At 33.8% G+C, this 19,895-nt stretch overlaps 1 protein-coding gene across 1 annotated transcript in view; it reads left to right on the plus strand.

The window, feature by feature from the left end:
* Positions 1-19,895, plus strand: part of LOC126771287 (CUGBP Elav-like family member 1) — a 433,380-nt gene that overhangs the window by 33,225 nt on the left and 380,260 nt on the right. The window lies entirely within an intron of this gene.

The following is a 19,895-nucleotide window of genomic DNA, read 5'->3' on the forward strand; positions in this document are numbered from 1 at the left end:
GATACATTGATTTTCAGCGAAGAATAACTGATAAGTGGGTAGTCTTCTAGAAGAATAAAACGACTTATTAGCTTTTTGTTACATAAAATTAGAAGGGACGAGCAAAAAAGTCATCTGATGGTAAATCGCCCATAGGCAACGGCGCTGTAAGAAATATTAACCTTTCCTTACATCGTCAATGTGCCACTAACCTTGGAAACTAAAATGTATTGTCTTTTGTGCAATTAGTTACACTGGCTGACTCATCATTTAAACTGGAACAACAATACTAAGTATAGTTTGGTGGTAGAATATTTGAGGAGAAGGTGGTACCTACCCTTGCTTGCACTAATCTACACCAAGGCAATGAAGTTAACGTTTTATCAATGCTCGAAATAAGTCAATACTCACAATTCTCAGTCAAAGCTGATTAATAAACATTTGCCTGTCAAGTTTGTTGATAATATTATTTAAAAATATCATGTTTAAAATGTATGCTCAGTGAATAAGTAGTAGTTATTTTTTTAGAATTTAAAAGTCGGTTGAGGTTAAAACGAAGCGATATTTTTTTTATAAACAAATTAATTACACATGTTTTTTATAAAAAAATCTCATGAGTGTTCATGAGATTTTTTTTAAGGGTAACAATAATAATCTTTAAAAACCCCCACAATAAATGTATAAGACAGATAGACAATGACAAAAATAATAGTTATGTAAATGAAATGCCTCATAATCAAATCAAAACATAATTAATTTAAGGAAGACTTTTACAAGCATATTTGATATCATTTAAGGAATTATACTAAATTTAAAGGTACCAGTTCAGAATAGAGTCCACCGAGAAGGATCGACAAGAAGCTCAGTAGTAACTCTTTTCCAACATTTCAAGTACAAAGTTATGTCATGTCAATCAAATACAATGAAATTATAAATAATTGTAGACCAATCGGATTGTAATCGTATGAGTGGAGATTGCATTCGTAAATGAGCACACACTTGTGTGCTATGTTATGTAACGCGCAGTTAGCTGGTCTCCCTTGAGAATGTTCGGCGTGGTCATAATCGTCCTAAAGAGCATCAAACTCATATTAAGAAACTGTACACTTTAATCGCATTACTTTCAAGAATCACAAGTCAGTTGGTGTTAAATAAGAGTATTCCATCTATTAAAAAATGTTTAACCCTTCCCATGCGGCTTGCGTACTATTATGTCTAACTTAATAAAGTTTACGGTGGGTGAATAATTCCTTTAAAATAAAAACGTTGCCCCATTCGAATTAATCTTTTATCTATAGAATCACGCTTGTTCTATATAATGTTCAGGGAACAAAAATATTCTCTGTGAAACTAAAGAGATTTTTTTCTGATTACATCTACGTGATACGTAAGTACAGTGTTACAAGTTAGTGTAATGTGGGAATAATATGCTTTTGAATATGGTATACTTATATATATTATACTTTAATATATTTTAATTGGAAAAAAATAATATATCTATTTGCAAAGCATTAATTCGGTTTCAACATTAAATTATAATACCTATGGCCACACTTACGTTGTCTATACATTTTAATAAACGTAATAATACGTCACGCGTCTGTTGACAGTGTTTGATTGGACGTAACAAGACGTTCTGTGTACTGTTTGTTGGGAAGTAATATCTCGTCTATCATACTAGAGAACTGACCTCATAAAAAATGTCTCGTATTGAGATGGCGACATCAAAAAATGATACCACACGGAAAGGGTTAAATGCAATATAACTTTACGGTATGATACTAAAGAGCGTCGCATCAACCATAAACTAATATGGCAAACTAAATGGAAACACTGGAAAGTTTAATTGAAATTTAATGCAACTGTTTTACAAGACAAAATTAGTGTAAATTAATAATTATATTAACTCAACAACATTCAAACTAAAGTCAGTATTAAAATTTACGGTATATTAAAAATAATATTTCGTATTAGCATTCCTTATCGATTTTCACACACGTACAAAGGCACGTGCAAATATATGTACAAGCCCAAAGACACACATGAACAATAGAACACTTATATGTATATCTAATACACAGATATAAACAAAATTACGTTTAAACTACAACATAGACATAATTATCAGCAGTTTATTATTAAACAATGTATCAATGTCTTACAACTCACTAATATCTTACCAAAGACTTCAACCGCAACTCAAGCAATCTATTCAACTTCTTCGATTTCCTCTTGTAAAGTTTACTTTTGAGTATCGATTGTCAAGCTCTAGGCGAAGTTTTGCGAAATGTGACAAGCACGACGGCGTATAGAATTTAATTTTACAAATAAACTACAGCATCGATGTTTACCTCATATAAATATAGTTAATTTTCGACTTTTTGTTTAAGATTAAATTTTAGTAATATATTTTCTTTTTACATTATAACATCTATATTTATTATTACTATGATGTCAGCCAAATAAAATTATATTTATTTAGTTCACTTACATAAGTCTAACTAGAATCCATATATTTAATTTGAGTGCCTTGTTGCCAGCCCGGAGTCTGGAAGATGGAAGTGTGTACACGCCCGTGCCTCGGAAAGCACGCAAAACCGTTGGTCCTGCGCCTGAACTCTTTTGGTCGTGTAAGATTGCCGTCCCATCGGATTATAAGAGCTATATGATTATAAGGAATAGAGAGTGTACCTGTGCTTGCGCACACACTTGTGCACTATAATATGACCTGCGCAGTTAGCTAATCTCTCTTTAGATTGGCTCCGTGGCTGAAATCAGTTTGCAAGACCTTACTTTTTATACAAGAACCTTATATGTAAAATTGTATGTTTCTAGATTAACCTATTCAAAGTGTGCATTGTAAATTAGTCAATCAGTCAATGTCAGAATTTAATGGTCTATAATGTGGATATAAAGTTTTTACCAGTTTCATCATTAATGATACGAAATATAATTGTTTTTTGATACACTTTGCAGTAATATTAATATACTATCATACTTCAGACTGAAGAGAAAAAGTTATCAAGTTTTTTTATTATAATATTATCTATAGCAACAAAGGAAAACTTGCAAAGGTATTATTTTACGCCTGATATCCAGCAACTCTACCCTTCCATCGATTTTGCACTATAATATCTTGATGTTAATACAATTTAGTTTACAAGATGATGGCATTATTTTCTTACTGACCACCTACTAATCAATAATCAACTTCGTACGTAAAAAATAAGGCACTATAAACAAACTTACAAAGAAAAATATATCATTTTGGGCCGAGGCCTTAACGTAGACATCACGACGTAGCTTGGGATTTAAAGTAGTCACTGTCTATCTCACCCTTTAAATAAAACACTGTCTGTACTTTTATTCAATAAAATAGACTAAGATTTGAAGTCTTATCTGTTCATTTTAGTAATCGTATTTCATTTGGGTAGTAGGGTTTTGTGCAGGCCCGTCTGGGTTGTTACCCATCCACACAACACACTTTTCACCACCAAACAGCAATACATAGTTAGTAGTATCGTTGTGGTTCGGTTTAATTGCAAGCAAACAAGGACATTTCAAAATTATACTAGGTGTGTTGGTGGTATGAAAAATTCACTTGAAACCGCTGCTACAGTCGTACGCTCGGATTAAAAACATTTTCTTAAGAAATGCAAGTAAACCTACCTCTACGAATAGGCATTGAATAACGTTCAATGATCGTATAAAGTCGATAAACTCTTGCCGGTGGAGAAAACTTTGAGTCGTATTTCTTTTAAACTCCAACAAATGTAAGAACTTTTTCCTCTTATAATATTAGCGAGGGCTTAACGAAAATACTATTTGTATAAAGCTTAACAATGAACAAAAAACATTATAGAAATGCTATCACTAATACAGACGAGTGCTTACAGGATACAAATTTTAAATGCTCTCGATGTAGCCTCATACAGAAAGTCTTCTTTAACAATTTCGACATATTTTAATCAAGTAGAAAAAAATCTCGGGTGAAATCAACTACTAATTCAGCGTATCATTATAAACAACGATTAAGCTAATTTCTAGAATTTAATCTAACAATCAAATTTTACTTGCTTATTTGTTATTTTACACATAAAATACAAAAAAATCATACAAATACAAAGAACCATAGCCGCTATATTATACACAAAAATATACTGTATATGTGTTTGACTGCCTCATTGGTCTAGTGGCTTGATGTAAGGCCGCAGACCCGGAGGTCCTGGGTTCAATTCCCAGGTCAGGCCAATAAATAGTTATTGGGTTTTTCTGTTAGAAAATTCTCAATAGCATCCCGGAGTGTGGAAGTTGGAAGTGTATACTGTGTGTGTGTAAAGCCGTTGGTTCTGCCCCTGAATTCCCATCGAATTATGAGAGTGAGGGAAGATAGAGTGCACCTGTGTTTGGGCACACACTTGTGCGCTATAATATCTCCTGCACCACTGTGCAGGAGATATTGTAAATGGCTAATCTCTCTTGACATTGGCCGCCGTGGCTGAAATCGGTCTGGATGATATTATTATTTTTAGTTATTGGAGTTTGGCATTCATTCTTAAATTCTAATTATTCAGTATTAAATTTAAAAAGACGATGCAAATGCAACTTTTATAGTATTCTCTGTTCCGATTATCTTAACAAAACCTGTGGATTGGTATGTTGAAACTCTTTTGTTTTATGACCGAATGAAAGAAATTTTATCGAAATCTTCTCATAAATATGAAATTTTTATTTATTTTTTAAGCCGCTTACAACTCATACCAGATGTGCCAGCGATTTATGATAAATATATCACCAAATGCTTAGTTTAAATATTATAAAATAATGTTTTTCTTTTAGGAAATATGTTACTTTATTTATAAAAAACAAAGTAACACACATAACATTATATTAAATAAAGAGTAGAAATGAATATCTACATACAAATAACATAACAATGCGTATAAATAAATAAGGATTATGGAAGGTTTAACTATGTTATAAAAATATTATACATCTTAGATTAATATAAAGTATAGTTTTATCCCTTTATTTAAAAAATTTGAAAAGAATTTGCGAACATTTACAAACAAGCGCCTGGATCGAACATCTTATTGAGAATGATTTTACTAGTAATACTGGAATACCAAAATACAACTAAAAGCCGATTAAAGAAAGCAACTAATTAAAAAATATAAATTATATACCAACTTGAAAATAAAAATAACGTTTTTGTATAGATAATTCCGCTAACAACTTTTAACTTAGACGTCTCCGCATACGAGCTAAGATTATTTCCCCTTAATCTTTTGGAGCACTTCCAAATAAATCGGTACATGGTTCACGTTCCTTCAAATCCTTTCCACTTATACGATGTATCTTGACAGTTGCGTAGCGCCCGAAGCGGGGATGTTATATTGTGACGAAGTTTTTCATTGAATTTTGTAACAACTTCACCAAATTTATTTCGATTTTAAAAATCTTTAAATAATTCTATAGTCCATTAAAATACTTAGCTTATATTATTATAAGATTTTAATAACCTTTAAAAAAATTATAATGAGATAAAGGGTTTTTTATTTTTATTATAATGGATTGATAACCATTATGGTAAAAATAAAAATATTCTTCTTCATGATTCGATTTTTAAAATTAATGCTTTTAGTATGGTAATATAAATTTCAGTTTATTTTAAAAGTTTTTGAATATAATGTAGCCAGAAAAAAGGCGTTAGAAAATTATAATCTGGGTCTCATTAAAAAAATCGGACTCCTGTTAAATTTTATGGATAATTTAGAAATTAAAATTATTTTGTAAATAATGATTTTATGTCAATAAGCTTATATATACTTTTTGGTTTATATTTTTTTAAGTTATTATTTAACCATAGTTGTACTGTTTATACCGTATTTTAAAATGTTCATAAAAAGAATTGTGATAATATACTGATATATTCAAATATGTAGTAGTGTACGTCTAAGTCCCTTTCGCTGTTTCTTCTCAGGTCTGAAGTGTTTTATTCAAAACCTGTGGTAGTTTTTTTTTTCAATCAATAAATAATTTTCTTTTTTTTAACATGACTGACCGAGGTGCACAATAAGAAAGATCTTAAGCCTTTTGCTTTATGATGACTTAAGGTATAACTATATGTAATAAATTGGTTCTACAATATGCCTCTTATCATTCTCTTGGTTTTTTAGTCAAAAATTCGACGGATAATTTTCAATATTTTTCATAAAAAATCTGGTCAAGAATTTTAGTCTGGTAATTTTATAAAACGCTTAAGACATTATACTCACGCAGAAATGCAAGTAATTTTAAAAATCTATTTATATTTTAGCCACCTTCGAAAATAACGAAAAATTACTCAATTTAACTCTCCTATTAAGAGCGTTTGTATGAACTACGAATGTTTATGATAACGGTGCCAAAACATTAAAGAAATTTAAGTTTTTTAACGAGGTTAGTCACTTATAATCATTTTTAGTATTCAATATTAAAAGTAATTAACTATAGTTATATTAATTAATAATGAACGATTGTAGAATCAATTAGTATAAACGACTTCGTTTATATTGCTAAGTTAAATACAGTTTTTAATAAGAAAAAAAAACTATATTAAAATGATAAATATATGAAAGATATATTATAATTATTTGATCATTATATTATAAATATATAGTCCAACTCTCGAAACGACAAATTGGTGAAATTTGGCCGTGTATGAGAAGACCTGTCCCAGGTGTTAGCCTATGTGTTATGTTTGGTTATAAACTTCATATTTCTGTTCTAAATTTTATTAAAATCCGGCCATTTGTTTTTGAGTATAAAAAAATTTAATAGCACCATTATGTTGTGACGTATCTAATGCATTACTAAAAACAAATATTTTACGAGACATAAATAAAGATACGTTATATTGGAATAAGTAAACGTACTTTTCCATGGAAAATTTACAGTGTTTCTGGTAACAGTATAATAATAATAACAGTATAGAACTTTATTGAAAATAGAAATGATTACTGTGTGTTGTGACAACACAGCCGTGACGGGTTATCCTATTACAGCAATTCCTTACTAACTCGCATACTTACATATATATGTTTATAAGACTTATTTTATGTTCTATTTTATATAGTGACCTACAGATTGTAATATGAAATAGAATTTTAAAAGTAAGAAATTTGAATCCACAAGTTTTATCACCGGTTCCGAATGTCTTATTAAAATAGAATAATTTTGTTCCGGGTCAATAATATTTTGGGTTTATAATATGTGGAGATATACTAGAACTCTGTAGTTAGGAAATCGGTACTGTGTTGCCTTGCCAAGAAACCGAAAAAACGTAAAGCGTATGATCCTGAGGATGTACTTGCTTTGGTTATGTCGTAACCTTGTGCCATTGGACTAGGAGAATTTGCGAATATTGAGTGCACCTATGTTTACTTAAACTCTTGTGCTCGATAATATCTACTGCCACTCTGAGAGTATCTGCATCTGCATACCTGAAATGATAATATACATTATGGAGCAACAACATTAATAAAGATATTGTATCCTAGGTACACTTACTGTTAGATAAAAATCTATATTTTAGATGATAGTGCTTTCGTTACATAAAAGATACATTTTATAAACATATAATACATAAAAAACTAGCTACCTCATCCTCCCGGCTTTACACATGTAGATAAGAAGAAAAATGTATTTATTGTAGATAGGATTTGCGTAAAATACGTTCTTAGTGAGCGTCTACGTCGGAGAAGAAATAACTGTGACAAATCTCGTGATGAGTTGTATTTAGCTTACATATATATACAAGCGAAATATATATAGATAATGCATATCACTCAGTATAAAACAATTATATTTAAAGAGAAGTGCGTTTAGGAAGACTTTTTGCTGCCTTTATTTCAATAATTATTTATTTTTTATCGTTTGTGTGTTTATACCTTATTCATTTCATTAATTAATTGATTTATTATAATAGACATATTGTCTACCCGAATAATAAAAATGAATACTAGCAGCCAAAAATACTTCTTCGACCGTTGAAGATGAGAGCTTATTATACTATGCTGCTCCATCAGGTTGTTAAACTTGGACGTTTTCAAGATTACTGCGGAACACGGTATGAAATATCGATATAAATTAAGCACTCCAAAATTTAGTGTTACTTAGCTAGATTTCAAACCACTATATATATCTTCAATTAGGATAATATATTAAAATTATTATTACAATGATAATCTTCTACACAAGTACGTGTCATAGCTTTAGTTACGTTGGACAGAATGAGACTCCATTAACATAATTAACTACGTCTCATAAAATATACTATACAATATGGAAAATTGACATACTATATAGGCTATGGCTGCCATGGAAATATTTATTTTTATTAATCTTTCATGTTAATGTTATTAGTGTTTTGTTCTCGTTATATATAATAAATATTATGTTGTAATTTGATATGTTTATTTCTCGTACATGCAATTCAGTTCTTGCAGATTAGACGTTGAATTGGAGAAGTCCATTATACAGAGAGCTATCTTCACAGGTTAATTACCAACGAAACAATTCTACTAATTGGGACGCACAGACGTTGCTGAATTTGAAGCCTAAATGCTTCCTCTAAATACATGTATTTAACAACTATATACCTATATAGGGAAAATAGATAAATTGATTGATATATATTGTATCATATCGATGTTTTAAATATCACGAACAACAGATTCCTAAATTCACAATAAAAAAAATTACGAATTACTGCAGTCACGAAAAATTACATATAATGGATTTTTGTTGAAAAATTGACTGATTACAGAAACTTTTGTTACAAACGTAATTAACAGCACAAAAGTGTCAATTTCAATTTTTTAATAACGCACGTAACTAACGGAACTTTAATTGCTTTAAAAAATATTTATATTTTATTTTAATTTATTTAATTATTTATCCTCGAATATTATTACATCATATGACTAAAACGCGAAGCAATATCACGTTCATTGAAGTCAATGTCGCTTTGCTCGTTTCACTTGCTCCAGGCTTACGCTTTGACGTTCGAACTTCATTTACAAGGGTAGGTAAACGCTTGAAGGATTGATAGTGCTTGCAGTAAACAATCTTATTGCACGAGTTGAGCCAAGCGAGTATTTATATATAATTTAAACAATGATATCATCTTAATGTCAATTTTCAAATAAAATCTATCTTGGTTGGTAATCACAACTCTGGTGTTTAATTTCGAGTGCAACACGCAAAAGGTGGCTTCCCACAGTGCGGAATTCTGTAGATTTATTCACTTACGGCCGACGACCACGGACGGCTACGTACCGCACCAAAAGTTCAGACGGTGCGTATTAATCTGTGTTTGTCGAGATTTCGAAGCTATTTTTTTATGTAATATTTTTATGTAATACATAATATTTAAAAAAAATATATTTTGATCCGTGTAGTTACGGAGAAAGAATACATTTCATTGCCCTTCTCGTTCCCATGGGTGTCGTAAGAGGCGACTAAGGGATATCTGAGCGACCATCTACTCATCTGGTGGTAGGATGTTAAACATCCGCCTGGCTTGTTACCACCGTACGCATGGTGAAAAACTCGTGAAGTGGCTTGCAGCCGCGTTTCGAGGTCAGCCAGCGTACAGCCAGAGCCCGAGCGAGTATTGCCGCGATGGGTGTTGGTCCAATGGAGACGGCTGTTGAACCAATGCCGAGGGAAACTGTATTGACCTGCCGGACAGGGAGACCCGAAGAAACGGCTATTCCGCTGGCCGCCTGTGGCATAGTACAGGGGCCCGAGCGTGCCTAACCAGCTCGCGAGGCTGCCCCACCAGGCCACGCATAATCTCGGGGTGGACCATCGTGCCGGTTGGTGACCTCGAGGTAGGGTCCCGGCCGCCACTTCCGGGGGGGTTCGGGGGCCCTTCCGTCCGGCGGTTCAGTGTATTTTTCCTTTTGGCAACCACTTGGGGAAACACGCCTCCGCACTTTGCCCATCCCTATCGTGACAAAACGTCGCTCGCTTCACGTCTCTTTTCCATTTTTTTTTCCAAATGGTAGTGCAACAAAACAGAAATAACGTTCGTACAGCGGTGCACACCCCCACCATACCCTCGCTGTTTGAGGTCGAGTTCTCTAACATCCGTGGACTCCACGCTAACCTCAACGCTGTCCACCACCATCTCGAGACAGCAGCCAGCAATGTTGTTTCTCACGGAGACACAAATACACCGTCCTGCCGATACCAGCTACCTTAATTATCCCGGCTACACGCTTGAAGAATCCTTCAAAGCGAAAGCCAGAGTATGCTTGTTCGTCAGGACGGATGTTTGCTGTCACCGACTGCGCTGCTTGGAGGACCCCTCCTTCTCCATGTTGGTGGTACGTGTAGACCTGGTTCGTCAGAGTCGAGTCTACGTGTGCCTCTACAGATCCCACAATGGTGACTTGGAGACAAGCCGATTTGACCATCTTAGTCGGGTGGCAGATGCTGCGCAAGAGCAGTTTCCTAACGCGAAATTGGTGTTTTTGGGGGATTTTAATGCTCGCCACGAATCATGGTTGAAATCCCTCAAAACTGACCATGCTGGAAGGACTGCTCATGCCTTTGCTCTCACACATGACTTGACCCAACTGGTTGATCAGCCCACCAGGATCCCAGACATTGATGGGCAAGCACCTTCTCTACTGGACCTTCTGCTGACTTCTCACCCAGTGGAATATCAGGTTGTGGTTCAGGCTCCTCTTGGCTCTTCGGATCACAGCCTTATATCTATCAGAGTGCCACAGGCCAAGCTGCCGCCACTAGCGGTATGCAAACGTCGCGTTTGGCACTATAAGTCGGCAGATTGGGACGGTATGCGTGATTACTATGCGTCGGTCCCTTGGAAGGAACGTTGCTTCAGTGGGAATGACCCGACAGCTAGTGCCGCTGCTGTTGCTGATGAGATCATGTTGGGAATGGAATACTACATTCCTAGCTCAGATCTCGTCAGGTTACGCGTACCCCTAGTACGCGTAACCGTTGGTTCACTCATGAATGTACCGATGCTGCATCATCTAAGCAGGCGGCATATCGCAAGCGGATCAACGGCTGCATTAGCGGGGCATCTAACATTGACTCACTGAAAGCAAACTACAATAATAATTCCAAGTCCTGTAGAAAGGCATACACGAGAGCGGATGTACAGTGCATTGTACAGATTGGTCATGACCTTGATTCGCATCCTAGGGGCTCCCGTAGCTTCTGGCGTCTGACCAAGTTTGTGCAAAACAATTTCTGACAACCTTCGCTGTCACCACTCAGAAATCCGGACGGATCGCTAGCTCACAGTCCGCAAGAGCAAGCCGATCTCCTGGCTAATCTCTTTGCCGATAATTCTGTCTTCGATGATTGTAGTGTGCTGCCACCTACAATACCTTCATGTGGCCATACGATGCCTGACATCAAAATCAGGCAACGTGAAGTGCGTGCGGAGCTGCAATCACTTGATGTACGGAAAGCTAGCGGTCCCGATGGAATACCAGCCATAGTGCTGAAGAAGTGCGCAGCGGAGCTGTCTCCTGTGTTAACGCGCCTGTTCCAACTTTCTCTCTCTTCGGGATGTGTGCCGGAGGCTTGGAGAAGAGCTAATGTGCAAGCGGTTCCCAAAAAAGGGGATCGGTCTGACCCGGCAAATTATCGGCCAATAGCTATCACCTCAGTACTTTGTAAGGTGATGGAACGGATTTTAAACAACCAACTGTTCCATTACCTAGAAGATCACTGCCTAATTAATGGTCGTCAGTACGGGTTTCGACCAAAACGGTCCACAGGTGATCTTCTAGCGTACGTAACACACCTCTGGGGTGAAGCTATCGACAAGCATGGAGAATCGTTGGCTGTCAGCCTCGATATCTCCAAGGCTTTTGACAGGGTCTGACATAGAAGTCTTCTCTCTCTAAGCTGCCAGCATATGGTCTGCCTGCTCAGCTATGCACCTGGATTGCCAGCTTCCTACACAAGCGTAGCCTTCGTGTTTTAGTTGATGGTTGTGCTTCACAATTCTATGTGGTGAATGCTGGGGCCCCCCAGGGATCTGTGCTATCTTCCACACTCTTTCTTTTGCATATCAATGATATGCTTTCTCTTTGGAACATACATTGCTATGCAGACGATAGTACAGTGCATGGTGGATACCACGGACGCGCAGTGGCTGGGCGAGCGGAAATTGAGGAGAGGCGGAGGATCTTGTCATTGAACTCGATAGGACATTAGAGCTCATCGCCAAATGGGACTCTGATAATCTTGTTGAGTTTAATGTCAAGAAAACACAGGTATGCGCTCTCACAGCGAAAAAGTCAGCATTTTCCTCTCTTCCCTCCCTCTGTGGTACTCCGCTGGTGATACAAAGCAAAATCGCCATGCTGGGGATGGACGTTCGCTGCGACCTTAGTCCAAGGGAGTAATCGAGGCTGTTATAAAAACAGCTTTACGGAAACTCGGAGTTCTGAACAAGGTGCGGCGTTTTTTAACGCTACAACAACTGTGCCTGCTGTACAAAATACAGGTACGGTCTTGCGTGGAATATTGCTCGCACCTTTGGGATGGCTCCGTTAAGTACCTACTGGTCTTGAACCGGTTGCAGTGACGTGCCGTACGCATTATTGGCGACGTAAAGGTCACAAACACCCTTGAACCTTTACAATTGCGTCGTGAGATAGCAGCACTGAGCGCTTTCTATCGACTGTATCACGACGAGTGCTCTGAGGAATTATTCTCTCTAATTCCTGCTTCCCCCTTCCATCTTAAGTAAACGGGAGCTGGTTCTCGATGTCACCGCCTAACTGTAACATCAATTCCATCGCGCACAAAGAAATTTGGCAACTCCTTTTAACTACCAAAGAATGGAATTCCTTACCAGCTCACGTGTTCCCCTCCTCTTACAACCCGGGTTCCTTCAAACGAGGCGTGAAGAGGCATCTTGCGGGCCGGCAAGGCGAAGGCGGCTAGTGCAGAACGTTTTTCCCGTGTGTACTGGCCGTCGTCGCGTTTGGACTCTACTACCACTTACTATCAGGTGGAGTAGAGTCATTTGCCCTCCCGGCGAATATAATATATATATATATATATATATATATATATATATATATATATATATATATATGGTTTGGTATATATATATATATATATATATATATACCAAACCATGGTTTTAATTAAAACAAAAGGAAAAAGAAATATGTGTTTATACAATAAACATCTCTCAGGTAGTATCATGTTGTAACAGCCTGTGAATGTCCATCGCTGGATTGAGGTCTCCTTTCCCTTTGAGGAGAAGATCTGGAATTTATTCAACTATGCGGCTCCAATGTGGGTAGGTGGATATTCATGTGACAGAACTTCAGTGAAATTTCACATGTTCTTTGTTGGAGACATATTGGTGATGTAAGCGATGGTTAACATTTCTTATAATGCCAATGTCTATAGGTATTGGTGACCACTTACCATCAGTTGGCACATATGCTAATCCGCCTTCCTATTCTATATAAAAAAAAAGAATCTGCACTACCCATAGTAGATACGACCCCATCATGGACAGGCTACACGAAAAAAAAACCAACAGACCAACCTAGAAATCCAGAATCCGGATAAGATCAATTAACTGGCAATAACAAGAATAATATAAAGACAAAACAATAAAAAATGTACCCAAGCTTTTTGATGCTGAATGTGATGCTGCATGGAAATCAAAATATGCAGGCACATTATCATTTGGTACCAAACTTTAAACTGCTAGAAAAATAGACCAAAGACAAAGACATCACGAAGAGCAGAAGAAAACATAAAAATCAAACTATGGGGACAGATCGATTTATATGATCAAAGCCACAGAATACAGCTATTATATCACAATTTATCGTGCAGTTGAAGTCAATTCATGACAGTAAGTTTTGCAATACGTACCTCATTTTGAAATACTGGTAGGATTGATTGTCAACCGGATATTGCGATCCTACAACGAGATCTTATTGCAGGAATTCAAATACACGGATTTAATGACTATTTTATTTTCGTGTGATTCTACTTTTTTTAACCGTCAATACAAAAAGAGGTGTTTGTATGCATGTTTATTCATAGCATCTTAGTCATTAGTAAAAAGGTTAGTTGTAAATGGGATTTTAAACTGGAAATTGACTGTTCGACGGTATTAAAAATTAAAACGATGTGATCATGAATTTTGTCACTAAAGAAACCAAATAATACAAAATATGATATAAGAAGAACTTTTATATCACGGTAATATCTTTATGAATAATCTATGTTATATGAATTAGTAGTTTTTGCGTTAGTTCAGAAAAAAACAATTTAAAATACATATCAACAATCCAATCCTATAGACTGATTAAAACGAAATCTGATTTTAATAAATTAATAAAACTTCTCAATATTATATCACGCGTTGTTTTAATATGATTATTACTAAGTCAAGAAAATTTATATATAATGTAAACGTATAAATATGTACGTTATTTATGTACTTATACACGTGCCAGACCATCATTCTAAAGAATATAGAATCAACGATTTCACTTCCAAAAACTAGACGCATTACAAGAACTTCTAAATGAAAAGTCAGAAAACAAAGTCTTTAATAAACAACTTGTCTTTTCGTAATTTATAACACGAATTATAATTTTAATTAAATTTTAATAAATATGCTAAATTCGATATTTACTTGCTATTTGACATTATTATTATTACTATCAGATCAATAATTCATTAAACATTTTATAAAAAAATATTTCGTACAGCTTACTGATGAAACAAATGATCACGTGCGTTGTTATTTCCTCGTGACTTCATAATTAATTGTACTGCAAAGGTAGTCTGTTCATTAGTTACCTTGTCGAAGCCCTGAGAATGCGAAAGGGGTGAAGCCGTACAGATGCGTTGCCATCGCTACTATAATTGGGGCTGAGCTGTTGAAGATAAATTCCACCCAGCTTGATTAACGGAATAAAATATATCTTACGATAAATTATATTTTGTAATATACGATACAAAACAAAATCGAGTTTGCTTAATTATGTCGACGAAAACAAACAAGTACAACTGCCATTTTCAATTTCAACTACAATTATGAAATACTTTTTTTTTAATAATTTAGCAAAATATAATTAATTTAACCAATTTAAAAGAAAACTCTAATTTTATATGTTACATGATATCTTGATAATAACACTAAGTAGACGTTATATATACATATATATATATATATATATAGATGGTTGAAAGAAATGTAATGACACAATATTGTATATCAATACGCGCTGATTTTATATTAAAATACAGATGTTTTTTGCGATATCTTTGATGTATGCACCCGATCCGACTTATGAAACTTAGAAAAGAAATAATTTCAAAAGAAGAAAATTGAGGTAAGTCTATTGTTAGATAACATAACAGTTCGTGGTTCAACATTTTATATACATTTGCGCTCAGCGTATGGAATAACATAATAATAATAGGTCTATTAATACAACATTCGACAGAGAACTGTTTAGAGAGAAACATACAACAGAAATTACTTAGTTTTATGAGGTTCATCTCCAAATCGATCCAACAATGAAAATATTTTCAAAACAATTACTTGAATTAATTAATGGTAATCGGTTTATTAACAAACCCAATAATATGTCTAATTTAGTTATATTAGTACAATAATATAATATATCAAAATCAAACTAAATCAATGTAAATTTACAAGCCACATAAAAAATATAAGCCGTAGGTAAAATTAAAAAAAAATATAATATTTTGACAAAAAAATAATATAAAAAAGCTCTTGAACACGGATGTTTTTTTTTTTAATTCAACGAAAAATGTTATTTTTTTATAGTTATAACCATATGAGTCTTTGCTACCTTAACATTAAAGTTAAATAATATATTAGAACTAATTGGTTTCAATCCTTCAGCCCAGTTCAGGCGCTTGTACCCATTGAATAAGTATGTAATTGTAATGTACCGATTCATTATTGTTTGTTGATAAATAAATGAAGATAAAGTATATATCAGTAGTCTTGTTCCACAGCAACACTCTCTTTTGCATTCTTCGTCACCCTGACCTTACGTACAAGAAGTTTAACACCTAGTTGAATGTGAAAATATAAATAGAAGTAATCCTTAAACGTACTTGACTATACTTATAAATATAATTCTTTAAAAAACTAATAATCAATCTAGCTGTACATTTAGTGATTTCTTGTTTCTGTATCAACGATACTCATCTGTTAAAGTGGTTTTTTTAACTCAATTACTAGCGGAAATGTCAATTAGACGAACCCTCGTAATGTTTCATAACAAAAGTTAGACTTTCACGCTATTAACGGAACTAAATTCATAGGCTTCTTTGATACAGCGGTTCTTGCTTATACAAAAACCTACCTAAAACAATATTAACATCTTATATTCTAAATGATTTTATAAATATATTGATTCTGCTTAAAGCGCTTAAATCACAATATAAAATACGCACTAAGTAAACAAATATGTACGAGGTATCAATTAATTAAAAATTATTAAATGATAACAATTTTCCGAGCAAAGTATTTACGCGTTATAATTTTAGTATAATGTAATTAATTGCGTCATCGCGCTGATGAAGTTTAATTAAATTTATAAATCATTTTATCATTATTATTTAGTAAAGTAAAAATAAGAATATCCATAATTTACTCCAGCCCTCTTCTCGTGTCGACAAGGGTTTGATGTTTAAACTAACGCGCATCACTTCACTTTAAGTATTTATAGATAAATCAATCGCGTCATAATTCACAATTGTTAAGAAAGATTTACATACAAACTTTCATGCCATTTATACCTTAGGGGTAAAATTTTTAAAAATCCTTTATTAATGCTAACCTACTGTGTAAAAGAAACCCGAATGCCATGGTGATAGTCCCAGTAGTCAAGGCTGTGCGTTGTCAGTTAGTCAGTTTCTGTTTTACATATGTATAATGTTTATCAACTTATCGCTCATAATCTATTATGAAATATTTAATAAGGATTTATATTATAAATTTGAACTTACCGTAAGTTCAACTTAAAATCAAATAAAAAATATCAAAAATCAATCAAAAAATATAAAAATATATTGATTGTCATAAATCTACCACCGGTTCGGAAATAAACACTTCAGACCTGAGAAGAACCGGTAAAAGAACCGCTGAGTTTCTTTCGCCGGTTTGTCTCAGTCGTTTTTTTTTACACGTAATGTACAACAATAGAATTGTTGTTTTTTTATTTGAAATGGCCTGCAGGCGATCGTTTTATTCCCAACTTCAGGTAAGTTCTAATGTTCATTTTTTTTCTAACTATAACTAGCTCGTTGGACTGTAGATCCCGAGTCTGTTAAGTTAAGGTACAAACATCAGATCGGGCCAAGAAAAAAAATATTTAGTTTTTTAGAAATAATCCTCGGTAGCAACTCGGAATCTGGAAGTTGGCAGTGTTTTTACTGCCAAAGAAAAGCACGTTAAGTTGTTGGTTCTAAAAATGAACTCTTTGCGGTCGTGTCCGATCGGATTATATCAAAGTGTGAGTAGAGAGTGCATACATGCATATACTGAAGCACTTATAATATTATATCTTGGGCATTTGGCTAGTCTTCCTTTAGGATGTTCGCCGTTGCTGAAATCGGAGAGGAGGACATCATAAATATCTAAGATAAACTTAATTTTTCATAAATGTACTTTCATATTATTTTTTGTCTTTGTAAAAAAAACGACCGAAACAAAATTTACTTTAACGTTTTGTTTATTCATTTCTTTAAGATTTAGCGATATCTATTACAGTATTTTCTTTGATCAAGTGACGCATTAATAACTCGAGAACCACAATTATCGAGTGAATGCATCCCGAACAAGCCATCAATTTCAATAAAACGATGATTGAGGAGAAAAAAGCTCCATCAATCAACGGCCCGTGTCATTTTGACAGCGTTTTGGGGTGACCACGCGGTTCACATTCTAAATATTTGCTCGGTATCTTTATTAAAAATAACTTAAGGTCGAAAATTCTTAGGAGACGCTTTTAATATTTTATCAAAGTACTTTTTATTTTTTTTTATTGAATCTTATGTTTTGTTGTTGCAAAAAGCGAACAAGGAAATTGCTCGCCTTTATTGTAGCCGTTTCTGTCTATTTAGGGATATATTATATAACCAGACAGCCTTGAAACATGATGTCACCCAAAATTTTCGTCTTCGAAAGTATTAAGATGCTCTGGAGCTTAAAAAACTTTACGCGAATTTGGTGACATAGTCGGTTTTTACTTAGTTATTCAAAAAAATAAAACATTTTCTTTCAAAAAAATAAAAACTATTTGTCATTTTCAAGGTGAAACCTCTTGTAACAAAAATAGAGATTATTGCAAAAAAATTAATAAAGTCATAAAAATAAATTTCAAATATGATACGTAAGATTACTAAGTTAATAAACGATAAAATAAAATTTCCTTACTTTATACATTACATCCCAATTACTTGCAAACACTATTTGGTATTGTTGTGGTTAGTTTTGAGAGTGAGTTATCCAATGTAACTACAGTCATCTTATCAGTATAGTCAGGGATAACATCTTAGTTCTAAAGGTTGGTGGCGAATTGACGATATACGAAATGGTTAATATTCCTTACATCGCCAAGGTTTATGGGCGGTGTTGACAACTTAACATCAGGTGATCAATTAAACTGTCTATCTACCAATTTCATAAAAAAAAATTAGTAGATAGACCATAAGTATCTTAACTTAACTAAAGATTCGGATCTAAAATTCGAGAAAGTATGGGATTAAAGACCGTCCAACATTGAAATCTTTGGGGGAGGCCTTTATCCAATAGTACGTCTTTCAGCTGACATGATGATGATGATGATGAAAGTAAATATGCTCGTTTATCCAATACATCCCATAAAGACATCATCGTAAGAAAATCTGTTTTGTTTGTGTAATCAAATGAAAATAAAATGTTTAAATCTGTATATAATAATTATTTTAATAAAAGATTAATAAGAACTTCTTGATTTCTTGCTATTTATTCACGGTATAGTTTTATTTCCAAAACCGATGATCATGTATTATTATGTCGATAATAAACTCAAAATCATTCGTATTTACATAATATGTGAAAGGCATTAGTCCAGTTGTGACATATTTACGGTGATATTGTGACTACAAAACTAAATCGTGTAAAATAATTTATAAAAGCTTACGGTGTTGACATTTCGAGTGAGTATATACACGTATACGGAGGCTTTGTCCGACTATTACAAGCATCACATAGCCGGCATGCCATTCGAATAGCAGGCGAGTTTGCGAGCAATCAATACGATATGACCGAGCGATATTTCTATTATTAGTATTGTCCGGCTTCTATAGCATAAATGTTAAAAAACAACAATCTTGGATACATAACTTTAATCCCATATCAAAAGGGCTACGTATATAATAGAAACATTTTAAAGCATTGTATTGTATTCTATAAGTGGATGCAAAATATAAGCTATTTAATAAGTATGATATTATTATAATCGATGGTCTCCCTGGGTCTATAATCGCTGGTCTAAGGAAGGAATATCAAGTGAAAAATAATTTTGTAATGGTTATGTGTTTTTTTATAGTTTAATGACTCTTGAATAAAATGAAATGAAAATGTGACTAATTATTATGAAATTACATGCTAAATTAATTTGTTTTAAAGTAAATATCATAATTTGAATGACACATTCATCATGATGTCATCCTGTTTTTTATATATTATATTATAATAGATCGATTCCAATAATTTTCAAAATATGGGAATTAAATAATCGTTATATAACTAGTATCACAAAAATGAAAATAATACAAAGTACGAAAGTCTTATATTTAGAATTTATAGT

This window comes from Nymphalis io, chromosome 10, assembly GCF_905147045.1.
Source record: "Nymphalis io chromosome 10, ilAglIoxx1.1, whole genome shotgun sequence".
Classification (NCBI taxonomy): Eukaryota; Metazoa; Arthropoda; class Insecta; order Lepidoptera; family Nymphalidae; genus Nymphalis; species Nymphalis io.